Source organism: Balaenoptera ricei, chromosome 6, assembly GCF_028023285.1.
Source record: "Balaenoptera ricei isolate mBalRic1 chromosome 6, mBalRic1.hap2, whole genome shotgun sequence".
In the NCBI taxonomy this organism is placed as follows: Eukaryota; Metazoa; Chordata; class Mammalia; order Artiodactyla; family Balaenopteridae; genus Balaenoptera; species Balaenoptera ricei.
Genome location: NC_082644.1, coordinates 50375751 through 50393909, shown reverse-complemented (window position 1 = coordinate 50393909; position 18159 = coordinate 50375751).

The following is an 18159-nucleotide window of genomic DNA, read 5'->3' as shown; positions in this document are numbered from 1 at the left end:
ACAATTTGAAAAGAATAAAGTTGTGTGAAGTTTGGTGTAATAGAGATTAAGGGACAGTTTAAACCAATCTGATGAAAAATAGAATTGTGTCTGTATCAGAGCATAGGGCAGAGGAAGCTCTCTGACTACAGTATTAGAAACAGATTCCAAATGGGCTCTAAAGTTTTCCTTTTGTTGTAAGAAAAGTAGATCAATCAGATGCAGAGGAGTTACCATAAACTGAGGTAAACCTGACCTTTTTGTTGAAGTGATGGGGCCACAGGAGAGATTCCAGGATGGTTTTTAGAATAGCCAAAGAAGTTGTCAATCACAGAAACGAATCTGCTTTAGCTACTTACAAGAATAAGAGTTATATTTCATCCCCTCTGCCTCTACCCAGATAATTACTATGGGGTATTTCAGGAAACTCAAGAAATTCCACATGTGTATTTTGACATCACTTGATTCTTTCAGCACACTTTATATCTACACTCTTCTGTCTGCTTTTATGGATATGGGGCATGAAGTTCTATGCATTATTTGAATAAATGTTTCACAAAAAGTTTAAGATGTAAAATGACCAGAATATAGCCAGTGACCTTGTTGTCTTGATTCACTGATGACTCTGCACTGTATCTTGTTCTCTATGTGGTTGAATAGATTGTAAATTCACTGGTGTGCTTTTATGAGAGTGTGTAAGTATGAGAGGATGCAGTGCATTTTCCAGGCAGCATTTATATTTTAAGTTTTAGCAACATTTCTAAAAGGGTACCTTCAGCTGATAACACATGGTTAACACAGTTTTAGAAAATCGATCAGTTTTTACTTTGTTTAACCCCAAAATTTTGATCAATGTCAGAGTGCATTTAACTGGCAATATAAAGGTTGCTTAAATCACAGTGGGGTGAGGAAGAATTAAAAATAAATTTGTTGGGAAAAAATGATGAGAAAAAATTTAAGATGCTAGTGTACGTTTCAATAGTTATTAAACTATTTAGATACATTAAAAAACAATTCTTTTAAACTTTGAAACTGACATTTGATTACTCATAGGGAAGTAATCAAATAAATATGTCATGGAATCTCAAACATGTTTCTGTTGAACATTTTTTGCAAAAATCCTTCATGCCTTGTAACACTGAGAGGTATTAAAAATATTCAAGCACACAAATGAATGAGTGCTGTATGGGTTCTTCAATGAGAGAGAAATCTAAGTTTATGTTAGGTAGCTTTTCCCCTCCATAACACCATTTTCCATAATGTTATCGTATTGGTTTAAATAATGGCTGCTATATAGGCATTTTAAGAACTATTCTTTTAATGAATCCCAACCTTTTAGGCAATGTTATATTATCTTCTGATAATGAGACATTTTTCTGCTTGTTACAAAGCACAGTATTGTTGAGTATTTACTCAAACAAATTTGAATTTCCAACTTTAATGTCTCAAGCTATGGTTTTTATTTTTACTTTTCTTAAGTAAATTGAAAATATGCATACAAGGGACTGCTTAACCTATTCTTTGTCATTACAAGCAGGACTTTTTAAAGATGAGAATTTGCATAAGGCTTAAAAGATTTATTCTAAGTTTGAAATGTGAGAAAAAGATATTTTACAAATATAAATCATTATAACACTTCAAAATTAAAAGATAATTTTAAAAAGAAAAAATTTCATTATTGAACAGAAAAATGTTTTAGCATGAAATTATTACAAAAACCACTCCTGTCTAATTTTTGTCACAAATAAATGATACAATTTCTAAAGGCATAGCAATTCATTATGAAAGATGAAAAATAATTTAAAATTTTTAAGTGCAGAATTTATTTTTCAAGTGATTCCCCATTATTAATTCTTCTCTGTGGGAAATGGGATCATAGATTTTTAAGGTAAACAGTCTCTCTATGATGTATAAAGGCAAAATACTGGATGCTTTGGAAATACCTAAAAGTTATAAATGTTTTTATTTTAAACTGATTATGATTTTATTACCAAAAAAAAAAAAAAAAACCAATCAGATGACTAATTGTGTCTTTCCAGATATAACATTTATCTTCAGGTGAGAGTCAAATGAGTAATACATAATCATTTCCTATTTCTAACTATTTATTCCTGATCTTTGACAAAAGACCCATTTCAGTTTGATTCAATAATCTTTTGAGTGCCTATATTTATACAATATCTCTTTATAAGTTTTTTAATAGTATGGTTTGTCCAAAAATTAATCCTTTTAATGGAAATTGATATGTTGCTTTATTAGGAACTACAATTTTGAAAATTTTAAGAGCTTGGGTTTTCGCTTCAGCACATCTGGATTTGAACCTGACTCCACTTACTGTGGGGTCCTGGACAAGTTATTTTATCTTCTAAGCCTTGATCTCCTGATCTACAAAATGGTGATAATAATGCTTAATTTAGGATCCCTGTGAGGTTAAACGAAGTCATGAGTGTAAAATACTCAAACTTCCTGGCATAGAGGAAGTAGTCAATGCACGGTAACTAGGATTATGGAACAAAATGGTGACTTAGCACATTTATTTGATGAAGCCAGAATTAGAATTCCTTTGTTTATATAAAATGTCTCTTAAACATTTTCATTTGCTCTCATTAATTTCCTAACTGATATATCTTATGATAAATATCTTCTCACATTTCTAATTGTAACCAAGTTTAAAAGGCCCCAAAAGGCATAAAATCTGTCTGCCCTGTTATGTAGCTTCAATATATTTCCCAATACAATTTCATGATTCACCCATAAAAAGTTGTGGGTCTTCAAAAAGGAACTTAGTCTGAGATCCTATTTGATTGATATAATAATAAAAACACCTCAGATTTTTATAGTACCTTTTATCGCAAAAAGCTCAATGCACTTTTCCATATTTATCATTGTAACTCAGGAGGTAAGGAAAGACATAAATTATTTCTCATTTTCAGGAGCATAGCAGAGGCATTGGGAATTTAGGTAACAGTTCTAAGATTAATAGGAATACAGAATAGGTTTCCTGAATGTCAGTCTTTCTGCAATGTTACTCTCTTTGGCATTAATTACAACCATTGTTCCTTTATTTAGGCTCACAATGTTAGTGTTTGGCATTAAGTATAGGTTATAATTCAGTTAATTACTCACTGAAATCAAGTTGAGTCAAATATATACTATCACAGTCTAATCAAATTAAAATATTTTGATTTTATGCCGAGAAACTTTTATTATTCAAATATATATATATACTATATATGCGTACATTATCCATTCTTATTTACCATTCTATGTCAACTCTATGGCAAGATTTTTAAAGTTACTAGTCATTTATGGCCTTGAAAGAAATCAGTTTCAATCTCCTCATCACTCGCCTCTCCCCAGGTTCATTCCCTCTCTCCACATATATTTTTATAGGCTATTATATTTATTCCATTTACATAGGCTAACAGTAATTTCTGCTCTAGTTTTCTATTTCTTAGGTTTCTGTGCTTGAAAAATCTAACAAAATAAATATCCAAAGGAACATAGAGGTAGACTGTGTAAAGGGCACAAGAGACTATGCTTTATATAATAGTTTGTTTTGAGTGAAACAAAATGGAAACATAATGTCCACTTGACATTGTAAAACAAAGAATGTCAGAAGAATAGTAAAGCTTGTGTATGGTTTATAGTTTTTCAGTTCCTTCCTGGGCTTACTTTGCCATGGATTGGTATAGATTCAGCTACAGATGTGGACTTTCAGTGAATAAGTAGAACAGAAGGAAACAAAACTTTGCAGCCTGATAAAAGAATAAACTTTAAATATTTGGATGTCTAAGTTCATAGGTTACAATGGAAAAACAAACTTACTGTTCTTTAAACTTCAATAGGCATCTATCTATAGCCTAAATATATCCTATAATTTGATAGGACTGACCCACTCAAAGTCAAGCCCAATCATGTGAATGCCAGACTTTTATGAGGAAGTGTAATTAGCACCAGGAAGAAACAGAAGCATACACACAGAAGAGCCAGAGCTACTGTTTATTGCCATTTCGCACCAACCCCTTTTAACCCTTCATGTTGACGTGACTAAATGGAAAATCTATTTCTCTGATTGAGCATATGTATATGCATTTTAAGGCTGAGAATACTGTTGTAATAGAAATATGTTTGGTGTCTTTGGTCACTGTCATTTCAGTATAAGAAATTAGAGAATACGTTGTTTGAAATGTCAGTTTTTGTAAACATGAGTTGGACGATGTAACATAAATGAATGGTGTTACAGACTGCTTAAGCTGTCTGAGTAACAAATAAACATTTCCTTGAATTATTTTGACATAATTTACTGTGAAATTTCTTTTTTTCTCTTGCTGATATTTCTAGATTTCTGGTGCAGACAATAAAGAGAAGAGTCTTTCTTTTATGTCAGGGCTCATTTTTTAGCTCATAGAGCACTGTTTTGTAGAATACTAACATTTCCTAGATGTAAAATAATACTGAAATAGAGGCGTGTCTCCATATTAGTCATATCAAAAGGATACACGAAAATGTGACCCTCTTTACAAGGTTTTTCACACTGATAATAATGAAAATGTTTTGATGGCCAAAATATTTACAGCAGGTATTAGGACAGTGATGGGGTTCTGAACAGATAATACTTTTGAGCCAAAATGCCCAAGAAAGCTATGAGGGAAAGAAACCAGGAACCAGAGCCTATCATGCTGCACCCTGCTTAGCTGTGGATGCCACTAAAACACCTTTGTGCCTAAGAGGGATCTGTATAAACAACACTAAGAGAGGATGCATCACGCTAAGATTCCTAGGCTTGAAGAGAGGAGACTTGAGTCCTAGTATGATTTCTCCCACTAAGTAGCTGATTCCCTTCAGCAAGTCCCTCTGACTAAACCTCATGATTCCCAGGAGAAGACTGGATTAATAATAATAATGGGTAACAAGCACTGAGTATATAATATGCACTGGGCAGCATTCTAATGCTTTACATGCATTAAATCATTTAATCCTCACAATAATCCTATCATTTTAAAGATGAGGAAACTGAGGAAGTTAAGTAATTTGCCCAAGATCACACAACCAGAAGTTGACAGAGCTGGGATTTGACCTTAAGTATCCATTTTTATGGCCCAAGTCCTAACCCACTATTTATTAGATGACCTGTAAGGTACTTTCCAGATGTAAAATTCAGTAATTCCAAAAGAATATAGCAGAAATTAATACTTGCAAGAGAACAAAAGTGTCAGGAAAATAGTATTACAGTTAACATAAACAAACAAAACTCTACTTTTTATAACGAAAATAATTATACTATCTTGCCATGCTACCTATTGCTGACAAATGAAAAAGAGATAAAGTGATAATTGGATGATTTGCTCCTTTAAAATGGTTCAGGTCAAATACAATAAAATTTTGAGAAATATTACATAAGATGTCCTAACCACCAGCAATTTCGGGGGGTTTGAAGAAATTTTAATTATTTAGCTTTTTTAGGGAATTGTCAAAAGTATTAAACATCATATAAAGGATGGGACACTAGAACATTAAACAGTGCCTATTTTGAAGTAATAAGAGTTGGACTTTCAGTTTTTTCTTAACATTTTCTGCATTATTGAATTTGTAAAAATTCTGAGCATGCATTCTTTTTTACAAATCAGAATTAGTGTTTTGAGGAGGAAAAAATCTTTACAGCTCCAGAGCTCAAGCTTCGGCCTTGTAGCCAACAGGTGGGAGCAGGACGTAGATACTGAGTGGTGAGGACCAGTGACCTCTTAAAAGACAATTTAGATTTAGAGAAGCACAGATTAACAGCCCTGGAGCTTTATAGTTTAAACAAAATAATATTCATTTATAAAGACAAATCTTGAGATTTAATACATATGAAAAATAAATATAATAGAGGAAAATGAAAAAAATCTCAGAAATTGCTCTACCAATTTCTTAGAATAATACAGTATCAGATGTAACTATCTTGTCCCATTAGAATTGCCTAATGTATATATATTTTTTAATAAATTTATTTATTTAATTTATTTATTTTTGGCTGCGTTGGGTCTTCGTTGCTGCGCACGGCATTTCTCTAGTTGTGGCGAGCGAGGGCTACTCTTTGTTGTGGTGCGTGGGCCTCTCATCGCGGTGGCTTCTCTGTTGTGGAGCACGGGCTCTAGGCACGTGGGCTCAGTAGTTGTGGCACACAGGCTCAGTAGTTGTGGCGCACGGGCTCTAGAGCACAGGCTCAGTAGTTGTGGAGCAAGGGCCCAGTTCCGTGGCATGTGGGATCTTCCTGGACCAGGTCTCGAACCCGTGTCCCCTGCATTGGCAGGCAGATTCTTAACCACTGCGCCACGAGGGAAGTCCCGAATTGCCTAATATTAATTACACACAGGAACAACAATTATTTCCTTCACTCACTGCCTATCTATATTATGACCAAGGGATGTTCTTCTTTTCATTTAATTAATCATTTATTTTTCCCTACTCTACCCTTTCTTGCAATTGCTGGAGATTCTCATAAAATGAACTTTAATTCCCAACTAGCAAAGCCCCTATATCTCTATGGCAAATAAATAATGAAAACCATAATACAGTAAAGAATTATGATGAGACAGCAAAAACTGGCTTCCTGACAGGTACCATTTAGTGAATTGCTATTTCAATGCCCTAAACAGTCACCTGAGTTAATTCAATTTTCATATTGTTTAATTTTTGTCTTTAAAATCACTCTTCACTGTCTCAACTCTATAGGATGGTACAGTCCAAACATCCTCATTTATTTAATTTTGTCATTTAAAAATATTCTAATATTATGACCAAGAATCTAACAAGAGCTAAATGCAGGTATTATTTATTTTTAAAGGAATGCTATGAATAAACTTGTATTGACAGAAGTGAAAAAGAAGCTACTAAGAAACAATATCAAAATAAGAGAATTTTATTTTTTAACATGATGTGTTTTAATGTGACCCTGTTACTATCTTTTAAGCTTTATAAAATGTAAATGTATATTAACTTTTATATATGAATTGTGGCCATTTTGGGAAAAAGTTATTCGTTATAAACAGAGGACATAAAATGCCGCTGCTCTCACTCATGGACTCATTTGACTCGGTGCAGTCTTGAATAATTTTAAACCAAACATGACTGCGGCAATCAATTTTCGTCCAATTTATTGGGCATGAGTTAAAGCCAATTAAAAAACCATTTTTGGTGCAATTCAAGGGGAAAAATGTATAAACCCATGAAAAACAGATTTCAGTCCTAGACATGAGTCATCACTATTCTAAATAATGGCGTAAGCCCCAAATCAGAAAGAACATGTCCTAAAATTGCATATTCCACACTGGAAACTGCATTTCTCAGCAATGATTTTATACAATTTAAATTTTTTTAATAAGAAACTGACCTGGAAGGAAAATCATGTTCTTCTAACATTGTCTCATTTCTGAATATTTTTTAGCCACAAAATTAAAAGGTAGTTTACAGCAGCTCCTGAGTTTATGAATTAAGAACTAAGGTAGAAAGCCATCTGTGACCTTTATACAAAGAAAGCAAAACATTTTACCTATAATTTTAAAGTATCTTTTACCTATTAGACCATGTCTCCTTTCACATGAATATAGTGGCTCTCTTTTAAGGCCATAAAATGAAACAACCCCTGTGCGCTCCGGATAATCTTAGGGTAATCAAAGCAGCAAAATGGAAGCTTCTAGGTTGGAAATTACAGCTATAAAATGCAGCCATACACTTTCAATCTGTATATTAAAAAGGCCTTTTCAGGGTTATAGCTGTTCAAAGTATTCAAGCAGACCTGGATTCTGGTTCTGCCTCTCCCCTGTCCTTGGTATATGACTCTAGGCATGTTGCCGGATCTCTCCAAGCCTCAGCTTTCTCATTGGTAAAATGAGTATAAAAATAATAGCTACCTTTTAGGGATGTTGTGAGCATTAAGTGAAAAAATATTTGTCAAGTGTTTAGGAGAGTGCTTGGCACAGAGTGGATCTTCCGTGAATGACAGAACTGGTGAGATGAGATGAAAGCCCAGTGGTTCTCACACATAGCTGTGCATCTATACCTCAGCCCACCTGTGGAGGCTTTCTTTGAAAGTACAGATACCTGGGCTCGATCCCAGGAGTAATTCTACTCAGTAATTCCGAGGTAAGGTCTAAGCATACGTGTTTATAAAAACCTCTATGGATGATTCTGATGAGCCACTGATTTAAAGCAAAAACCGATACAGATTTTTCAGTTGCTCAGTTAATATGGAGTTAAAGTAAACTCTGGCTTGAACTATTTTGGTTTGGCTTTCTCCACTGGGCAGATGAACTGGAGTAATTGCCAAATATGTATTCTGGATAATGCTGAAAGAGATTTACCTGGGAGACTCTTTAAATATTTTATTTACATTCAGATATCTGTGAGGTCACAGAGTAAGCATGATTTTCCAAAAGTTCCTGTTATTATAATAAAGGAATAGACACGTGAGATAACCCTGGGAGATTACAGTCATTCCACTGGCATGGATATATTTCAGTGTTTACTACATCTCGTAGCTTTTGCTTCTGTTTAATAACATAGGCAGATAAGCCAATACTACCAAATCAAATTTTTTCAGTGTTATATTTTCCTGTTGAGTTCATTTCTAACTGTCCATTTCGAGATAAGTAAGCAGTTTCCTCTCCTCGGTGATAGAGATCAGGAGTGCCACACAGTTAAGAAAAGCAGCTACCAGAAAAAGATGTATTTTGGCCTGACATGACCACCCCATGAGTTACTCATCATGATTGTTTAACAAAAATGAGGGCATTTTACCTGGGAGCAACCTTTAAATATTAACTGAAACCTGGACTCTCCTTAATATCTTCCCATTAGTGGAGATTAGTTTATTAGATTAACAATAATCTGTCACCTTGGAAGGGAAAGAGAGACTGTCCTAGTAGACCTTGGGTTTTACGAATGTCTGTAAAGGGGGCAGCACGAGCCTAGGGGCATAAGGGATAGCAGGTCCTAGAGGTATCAAGAGAAGGTGATGAGGAGGTGAGATAACCCATTATTCACCATTTTGTCACCATTTTTGCCTAGGGTAGCTCTAGGTGCAGCTGGTATGGTCTCAGACTTAAGGCCTTCCTTGAAGGTAGGCAACCAGAGTTATTTATACCCCCGCACAGCTCTGTGCAGGAATCCAAGAATATTCCAATACTGCCATACCACCAAACAGAATTTTGAATTTAGAGAGTTTTTAGAGAGCGGGCCACTGATATACTCTCTCCTTGGATCTAAACATGCAAATTCACATAAGATCTAGTTGGGAAAATATTATCTGGGAACATTCTACCTCCCACCCCACCTCAGGGTTCAGAAATGACTCAGAATAGTCTAGATATAATTCAACATCATGTATTGCCAAGCTCTTGGTAGATCAAATCTTAATGTTGATTAAGATGTTGATCAAGAAGTTGGTTTACCCAAATTCTAGTTTTAAAACTATTTGTAAATCTCTACGTTTCTATACGTAAAATGAAATTATAGTATTTGCTTTTCTTACTTTATGAGGTTATTGTGAAGCCAAAATAAGATGACATATATGAAAACTGGAGAAAACGTTTATTGTTATGGCATAAGAATGGAGAGGAAAAGAATTATTTTTTAATGTACACAACTTACTAGCAAATTATCCAAAGCCTTTCAGGAACATATTTCCTTTTTCTTAAGTAAACTTTCTTTTTTTTTTTTCCTTTTTCAATATGATTCCCCAAAAGTTTCAAAATCAAGTTGTAAGATAATAACCCTATGTTAAAACTTCAAAAATTGAAATTGCCTCAAACTTGCTGAACTGGGACTTCCCTGGTGGCGCAGTGGTTAAGAATCCGCCTGCCAATGCAGGGGACACGGGTTCACTCCCTGGTCCGGGAAGATCCCACACGCCGCGGAGCAACTAAGCCCGTGCGCCACAACTACTGAGCCTGTGTGCCACAACTACTGAAGCCCGCGCACCTAGAGCCCGTGCTCCGCAACAAGAGAAGCCACCGCAATGAGAAGCCTGCACACCACAATGAAGAGTAGCCCCTACTCGCCGCAACTAGAGAAAGCCGGCGTGCAGCAACAAAGACCCAATGCAGCCCAAAATAAATAACTTTATAAAAAACCAAAACAAAACAAAAATTTGCTGAACTATCTTGGAACATGAAAATCTGTAGAAAAAGTGAAACTTTCCTTTTTTTTTTTTTTTTTTTGTTTATGAATGTAATGTTTTATCTAAGTCTAGCCTTAGACAATTGGTTTCTAAAACGTGGCTCTCTGAAATTTTAGAGGAGAGAGCCCTTTCAGAATTTTTCATTTAACCGGCAGAGAATTGCTTTCTCACAGCTGGAAGCTTGAACAGCTGTTGACTCTAGCACTTTTCTATTCCTCTGGGTGAGAGTTCATGGACCCTCACTGTGCCATTAGGAGGACAGCAGCGATGTATGTGGTCAGAAATATTTTCCAATGCAACCCATTTCCAAGGCTACCCCTCCACCCTCTCCCTAGGACTGGGGCACAGGTAACTCAGAGCCCTTGTGTCACCTGTGGGAAATATTCTCTCAGTTGAGGAAAACCAACCTCCATAAAAATCTTCTTTCCGACCCATGGTTAGATCACAAGGCTCATGTGACCATAAAGATTCCATGAAGGACTTTTGATGTCAGTCAGTCTCAGGATTGAGCATCCTTTTAGACTTTATAAATCCACTCCCCCTTTTTTTTTTTACATTTTATAGGAAATTTCCCTTTCATTTAGCGTGCATTTCTGAGTGTTTCTTGACGGATACTAAATAACTAACTCCATTTTGAACTTACAGAAAGAAGAACAAGCAAAAAGACTATTTCAGAATAGCTGCCACTGCAGTACTATTTACTGTATCCACTAGAGGACACCTCTCAGAATGGCTTAAAATATCTCCCCTCTCATTCCCTGTGGCCTCTGGCATTTGATGCTCAACTAACTCTTGAGCTGGGCCACTGGCTACATATCACTGTTAGAATGAAAACATTCCCCCTGCTTTAACACCTCCTGCTAGTTCAATAAAGCGATGTTTAAATAACTGAACTGGCTTCAATGAACTGTACTTGCCATTTTTTCCTGCTTCTTAGCTAGATAAAATGGAGATAATTGTGAAGTGGATGAGCAGGTTTAATGAAAGCCAGTTTCTTTTGGTATACTCCTGAAGCAGCAATCATCATCTGTTTGGCTTTTGAAGAGCAACAATTATAATCACTTAAACCCCCAAGGGGAACAAAAATAGAATTTACATTAGCATATAAAATATACAGCTGGATTGGGCAAGCCTATAAAATTCTGGGAAAATCATTCTAATCTGAATGCTATTCAAACTCACAAGTAAAATGAGTTCAAGAGTATTTTACATGCTTCCTTCCTATAAAATAATACATATAACAATGTTGAGAGGATTTTCCTAAAAATGAACACAAGGAAATGAAAAATTGTTGCCAGGAGAGAATCCCAGCAGGAATGGGCTAAACTGTATTGTCAAGATATCAGAGAGCAAAATGCAAAATGATATTCACAGGAAGGACTAATCACTCTCAAGAGAAGATTTTTCATGCACTTGGGAGTTTAAAAAAGGAAATAGGGTGGCTTTAGTCTGATTAATGATGAAACTTAATCATAAATAAGGAAAATTTGAGATTAATAGTACTTTCCTCCTCCACTGTAAATGTGAAAGCAATACAAAGGAAAGTGAAATCGCTTAAGTTGATACCCTATTGTTATGAAGCAGAACTCTTTTTCCTATTTTAAAACATTTTCATATCATTTCCTCTCAAATAACCTCTTTCTTACACCTCCCTTTCTAATTCTAGCCCAGATCACAGGCAATCTCCCTCACCATTTATGTTATTTAATTACTTTTGCTTTTGTGTGCTTTTCACGGTTTACAAGATACTTTTTTTTTTTTTTTGGTAGAGCACAGAAGAATAAAAATGGAGCCTTTGCTTTATCCATTATGCTACTAGCAACAAAACACTAACATAATCAATATATTAAAGGCTTTCCCGGCTGTGCACATTTGTCAAAGGCAGTGTGTCTAAGAAATTACACTAATGAATCTTGAAAAATTCAGCATCCTACACAGACAACTTGTTCTCCCTCATAATAAGTACATATCAAAATGTAAAGACTAGGAAAATGAATACTTTCATCTTTCTTTATATTATTTGAAGTTCCACTATTACACTTTTCTTTTTAATGGAAAAACAAGTCGGTACGCAAAACTTCACCTCCACTGGGAAGCGCTTCCTGAATACCCACACAAAAGCCAACTGCAGGCGTACTGGCGATGGCTTCTTCTATCTTTCTAAAAGCACTTTGTACACACCTCTGATAGCAATTATGTCACTGCATTATAACCATTTGTTGACATGCTCGTCTCCTATACAGACTGCATTGCTTGACAGCAAAGCCATCTTTTTCAGCAGGGTATTCCTGGGCTCTAGCACTGTACCTTAAACCTAATAAGCATGCAATAATGTTTGTTGAGTGAAGTTTATCATTTTCGTATTCCAAGACACATCAAAATGTTACGGTGATTGATAAGGCTCAACCATATATTAAATACCATCTCTGCCATAACATCAAATTTAATGGTGATATATTAAGCACTGAGAAATTAGAAATTCCAAAGTCTAGATTTCCGTAGCAATCTTTATTCTCCTTATCTTTAACAAAGGATAAGGGTAATTTTTTAGATTTTATTAAATATTTATAATGTGTCCAATGGTTATTTTTACTGGAAACACTAAAAAAAACTGAATTCTTATTTCTGAATGATAATGACGACTTCAGGTTTCACTAGCTTTATATGTCTTTCTTTCTTTCTTTTTTTTTTTTTTTAAGTTAGAACCATTAACACTGCTTTCTCAGCCTTTGTCAATGTCTGTCAGGTTTGGTGGTACCTAGCTAGTAGTATTCTGCCCTTTCCTATAAACTTTTCATGCTCTGAGATGCTTTGAAAGTCCATAACATGTAACTTTACACTGAACACAAATGTAAAGATTTCATGTTTGAAAGAATTTCAAGGAATAATTGAAATGCATAGCATGAAGGATTCCAGGACGTATGCAGGAACTATCTTAAGGTCCTTTCATTCTTTTCCTAATTTAAACATACTCCACATTTTCCTCCTAATTTTTCAAGTGAAATTATTATTTTGTATGAGGTTATGGGACAGCGATGGGTGGTGAAGTACAAGAAGAGACTCCACAGACCTATCCTAAAATACTCTTACATTTTTAGTTAATAATGAATGTTAATATTATCATTAGGTAAAATTCAGTTTTGTGGCATTATCCCAAAAATTGAAACTGAAAAACTGCTTTAATAAATTTTTTTGCTTCATACTAATATAACTATAACTTTTTGTACATTTATTATTCATATATACAGACTTGTGTACTTTGATGAATTTGAAGGGAAAGAAAATTGTACATACAACTCTATGATTTTAGTACATAATAATGTAATGTAAATTTCCAAATCAAGGATAAAATAGAAGATTATACAAATATTTTACTAACTATGATAAAAACCCAGCCTGAATTTTAATTAAAATGAGAAAATAACTAGAATTAGGTTGGGGAGGTAAAAGTTCAAGTTATGGTCTCCAAGGTCAAAGTGAAGTAGAATTCAGTTATATGTGACTGACTGCTAGACTATTTGGGAGTTTGAAACGTTTAAGCCTCACAATTCAGTCCTTTATAACATGGTTCTTAAAAGTCCAAAATTATCAGACTCTTAAAAAAGCTATTGGAATTCTCATAGTAATAGGGTTTAAACATGAGAGAGCTGGACAATTTCACTTTTTAAAAATCAAGCTTACAAAATGGATAAATCAGTTTTTAAAAAGTCCTTCACTTATCAGGAGCATTAATTCAAATGCCTTTTTAAATATGTGTGTTCTCTGCATTTAAAAAAAGTAACTCAGTTTTTTAAAAAAAAGGTCCACACAAAACAACTCAGGAGTCCATCTACTGCAAAAAATGCAGTTAGAGTGCTTTCATTTCCTCTCAGGTGAAAGTGAAAAATTGAACAGTTTTCTGTTGAATGTACATGATGTCCTTAAATATTTTTAAATTTAATATCTATGTCCCAATCTCTTAGGTTCAGAGATTTTATAAATAAAAAAGAGCAAAATTAGAGCTTTTTAAAGGGAAAGGTTTTTTTCCCCAGTATTTCACAGTCTATCATCTTTCATATTTAAAAAGGAATCATAAAATGAGGCCCCATATTTTCTATATCACTTTCTATCTTTAAGTCTCTTTAGTTCACTAAATGAAGGTAGTTTTAAAAATGCCGGCCCCTACTCACTGAATAATTAGTGTAAAACTTAACTGATTAAACTCTAACTTAGAAAATAAATATATGGCAAAAAAAATCATGAAATGATTTACTACCTATAAAAGCATACAACATTTCATTGCTCTAGCAAATGTTATTGTAACTGAATTTTTAAAGTCTTTAAAATGAAAAATTAAATCTGAATTTAAGTTGGTAAAATGAAAACAAAATCACTCTGCTTATTTGATTTATGTCCCTTATATTTAAGGAAAACTGGGTTTTCAGTTAGGCTTTCCTTTTATTAAGTTGTTGGTACATATCTCGTGTATGTTGTGTATGTTTCAAATATATTGGTACATATTTGAAAATACTTTTGTCATTAAATTGATTTAATCTTCCTCTCGTTTTGTTTATTTTTGGGGTGGGACAGAGGAGGCAATAAATCCTCCATTAGTGCCCCCCAAAAGAAACAACCAGCCAAACCAGCATAATGTATCCAAGCCCAATTTGGGGATATAATTAGGAATGTTTCAGTAGGATTTTTTTTTCTTCAAAATGTTTTATTGAGGAAAGTGCCCAGGTTAACAGGTAATCATTCCTATGTTTGGAATTTGGGGAGATTATATGGGTTTTATGTGGAAGGTCTCTTTAAATTGAGTAAATTAGCTCATATTTTCTACTATTTGATTCTCATTTTGCTTGATTTTAGACCCAAGTTTAGAGTCAGATAGATTCAAATCCTCACTTTATGGTTTATGAGCTGTCTGATTTAAACTACTCAGTTTCTAGGCATACTAAAACCTACCACCTAGAGAATTCTGAAGATTAACTGAGATAATATATGTAAAGCACTTACATATATGATTGGATCATGGTAGAGAAACAACAATGTTAATTATTAAAGTTAACTTCTTAGCTGTTTTACATTGTATATTTGATATAAGATACACATTAAAGTTTAATACTAATTAGACATAATAAATGAAAGTTATTTTTGAATTTTTAAAATCATAGTATCACTTCAGCTGTTTCTTTTTTACTTTTTTTGCTTGCAGGCACATTTTATGTCCAAGAATGGTATAAGAGGCAAAACCTACAATGTAACATTAGATGACCCTGGCTACCCTCCCCCTGCCCCCATATCTTACCCATTTTTTTCTCCTTTATGGGAAACAATGAATATTTCTATGAGAGTATAGAAATACTGCTTAGTTGAAAACACTTAGAATTTTGTTCTTATGAACATTATAAGCTTTCTGTTATTTGTAAAATTTATTCTAATGGACAGAGGTTTAGGGAAAATATCAAAACATGGCCACTGTATTTCCAATGTGCCACTAACATATAATTAGAACACTGAAGAAAGAAATGATTATAGTATCATATTCTGATATAAAGAAATTTCCATATTGAGAATATTTAGCAAACCTACAATTGCCACAGAATTAGGGTATTAGTAAGTGAAAATGCCAGGAAAATACAGCTCTAGTCTAGGTACTTATATAGGAAACTAAACAGATGCACTAACATTAATTATCATTTAGGAGACAACTCTCAATTATCCAACTTATTTTAAATAATAATTGTTATGATTATCTTCAACTGAAATAGTATTTTTAATGTGCAAATGAAAAACTACAGTAAAGTTGAGGGTTTGTTTGAGATTATGAGTATGATAAAAATAAATCTGATTAAAGATGTTTTTCTCAATTCAGGTATCAAAGCAATCTAATTTTACATATGTACAGGCCATACATTTAAATTAAATAGGTATGAGAGTTGAGTAGTATGGTCCAAAATAAATTATATAGTTAAAAACATTGTTAGTTGACTATCTGTACTCTAAGAATATCAGTACATAAGAAAAACAAACTTCCTAATTTCAATGGGATTTAAATATATATCCTAAAAATATATAAAATAATATATTCTAATCTAAACTCTTTTGAGAGCCAAAACTTTACTGAATTGATTCTTCCTGTACCAACAGATTCGTAGTTTAGGTAGTCATTTGGTGTTTAAGCTCTCAAACTGAAAACTGTTTTAAGGATGGTGATTGCAAATAGTGATGATTTTGAAAGCTAACTATAAGGTGACACTTTCCTGTGATAGTTACTGGTAAATTACAGTAGCTTCATGTAGAATAGACAAAAAATAAGTCAGTTGTTAAAATAAGTTATTAAAGTATATGCCCAATAAAATACATTAATCTTTATTGCAATATAATCAGTTTAAAAGTTACTATCTGTGTTTCTTATGATCAGAAGATATTTATAACTTAAAAAATCTTTATTTCAGAATAGATCTTGAGAAATGTAAGCACATACAATTATACATCTACACACATATAAAGTTAAGAATGGTTTCAACAAAACATGAGAACAATTCCTTTCAAGGGGGCATTTTTGCTTCCATTCCATCCTTCAAATCAGAAAACTTAGATGGCCTTGCCTCATCAGAGAATGTGCAGGTCCATTCCAATATAGGGCATCCCAGTCATCTCCATGGCAACAGCCCTTGACAAGTCAAAAGGCAACTACATTCACAAACAGAAAAAGTTAAGACTACTGAGAGCTGGCCAAACAATTTAGAATTTTCCAGAGGAAAGGTTGAGCCTTTTACCAAACTTGAAATTATTAAATTTTACCACAAATATTAAGTTGGATAGTTATTCTCAGAAAGTGAATGAGATGAAGGGGCAAAACTCAGAAATCCTTCCCTGGAATATACTTCCCATTTAAAACAAATAAAAGGGATTAGGAGAGGAGACTGAGGAAGGAACCGTATATGAACCTGTTCATTTTAGTTTAAAAAGAGGATGGGGTGGGGAGGAGAGCAGGGAGAAGTGGTGAAGGAGGGTAGCAAGCAATCCCTTTCTCCAGCCTCAAACCTTTTAAGATCACAACTTTCCAAATGCATTATGTGATCATCATTTTAGCGTTTAAAATTTGTCTAAGAATGATGCCTTCTAAGGTTGCTACCTGAGGAAGTGCAAGGAAGAAAAGGGGAGGTCTAACGGTGCAGATGAGGGCACAGAGATAGTTGTAGTAACTTAGCGTGACCCCATTGTTCCTTTCCTCCTTAGGATTTCGGTCAGGAATGACCCGGCTACTGAGCTGAGTTCAGGAAGTCAGAACTGCAGGCTCTTTTGAAACCAGACAATAACCTAGTTCCCTTCTCCTCCATCCTCTGCACCTCGACCCTGCTGACTGCCAACTCTCACCCACTTGAAATACATCAAGCCCATTGCCTTCACAAGAGTATCAAACAGATAAACACGGAACACGTCTACTGCCCATAGTAAAGAGAAAAAATTAAAACTACTATTTTCTGTTTCACCACCCCCTGCTCCCAGCTCCCAGTACCCAGCCCTTTGTGTGTGATGAGTCCCCTTCAAACCACCCACAGACCGAGCACCCGAGAAGAAATGGTAATTTTTTGTTTAAAAGTTCACTTACCACGGCAACCTCATATTGCTTTGTCATGCTTTTTGCACTTAATTTTTCAAAACTGCTTGTGCAGGGCGCAGAACTGGGAAGGCAGGACTAAAGTATCTCTAGTAATCACAACAAAAAGGAGAGAACATTCACCAATCAGAATTACATTAAAATGCACAACCCCCAGAGCTAGACGCACGGTTCAGACCACACCGGGGAGGGGAGGGGATGGGGGCGGGAAAAGCCAAGCTAACGAGACAAAAGGTAAAGGGGAGAGTTGAGTGGTTGGAAGGGAAATCGATCCAAGCCGCCCTTAGACTGAGGAAGGGCTTAAAACCAGCACGACTATCACCCCCTCCCCCGCCCCCAGCACCCCCGCGATCAACCGAGCGACTGCACTTGCCTCCAGCCAGCTCAACCTTAGGAGAGGAATGCCCCATCT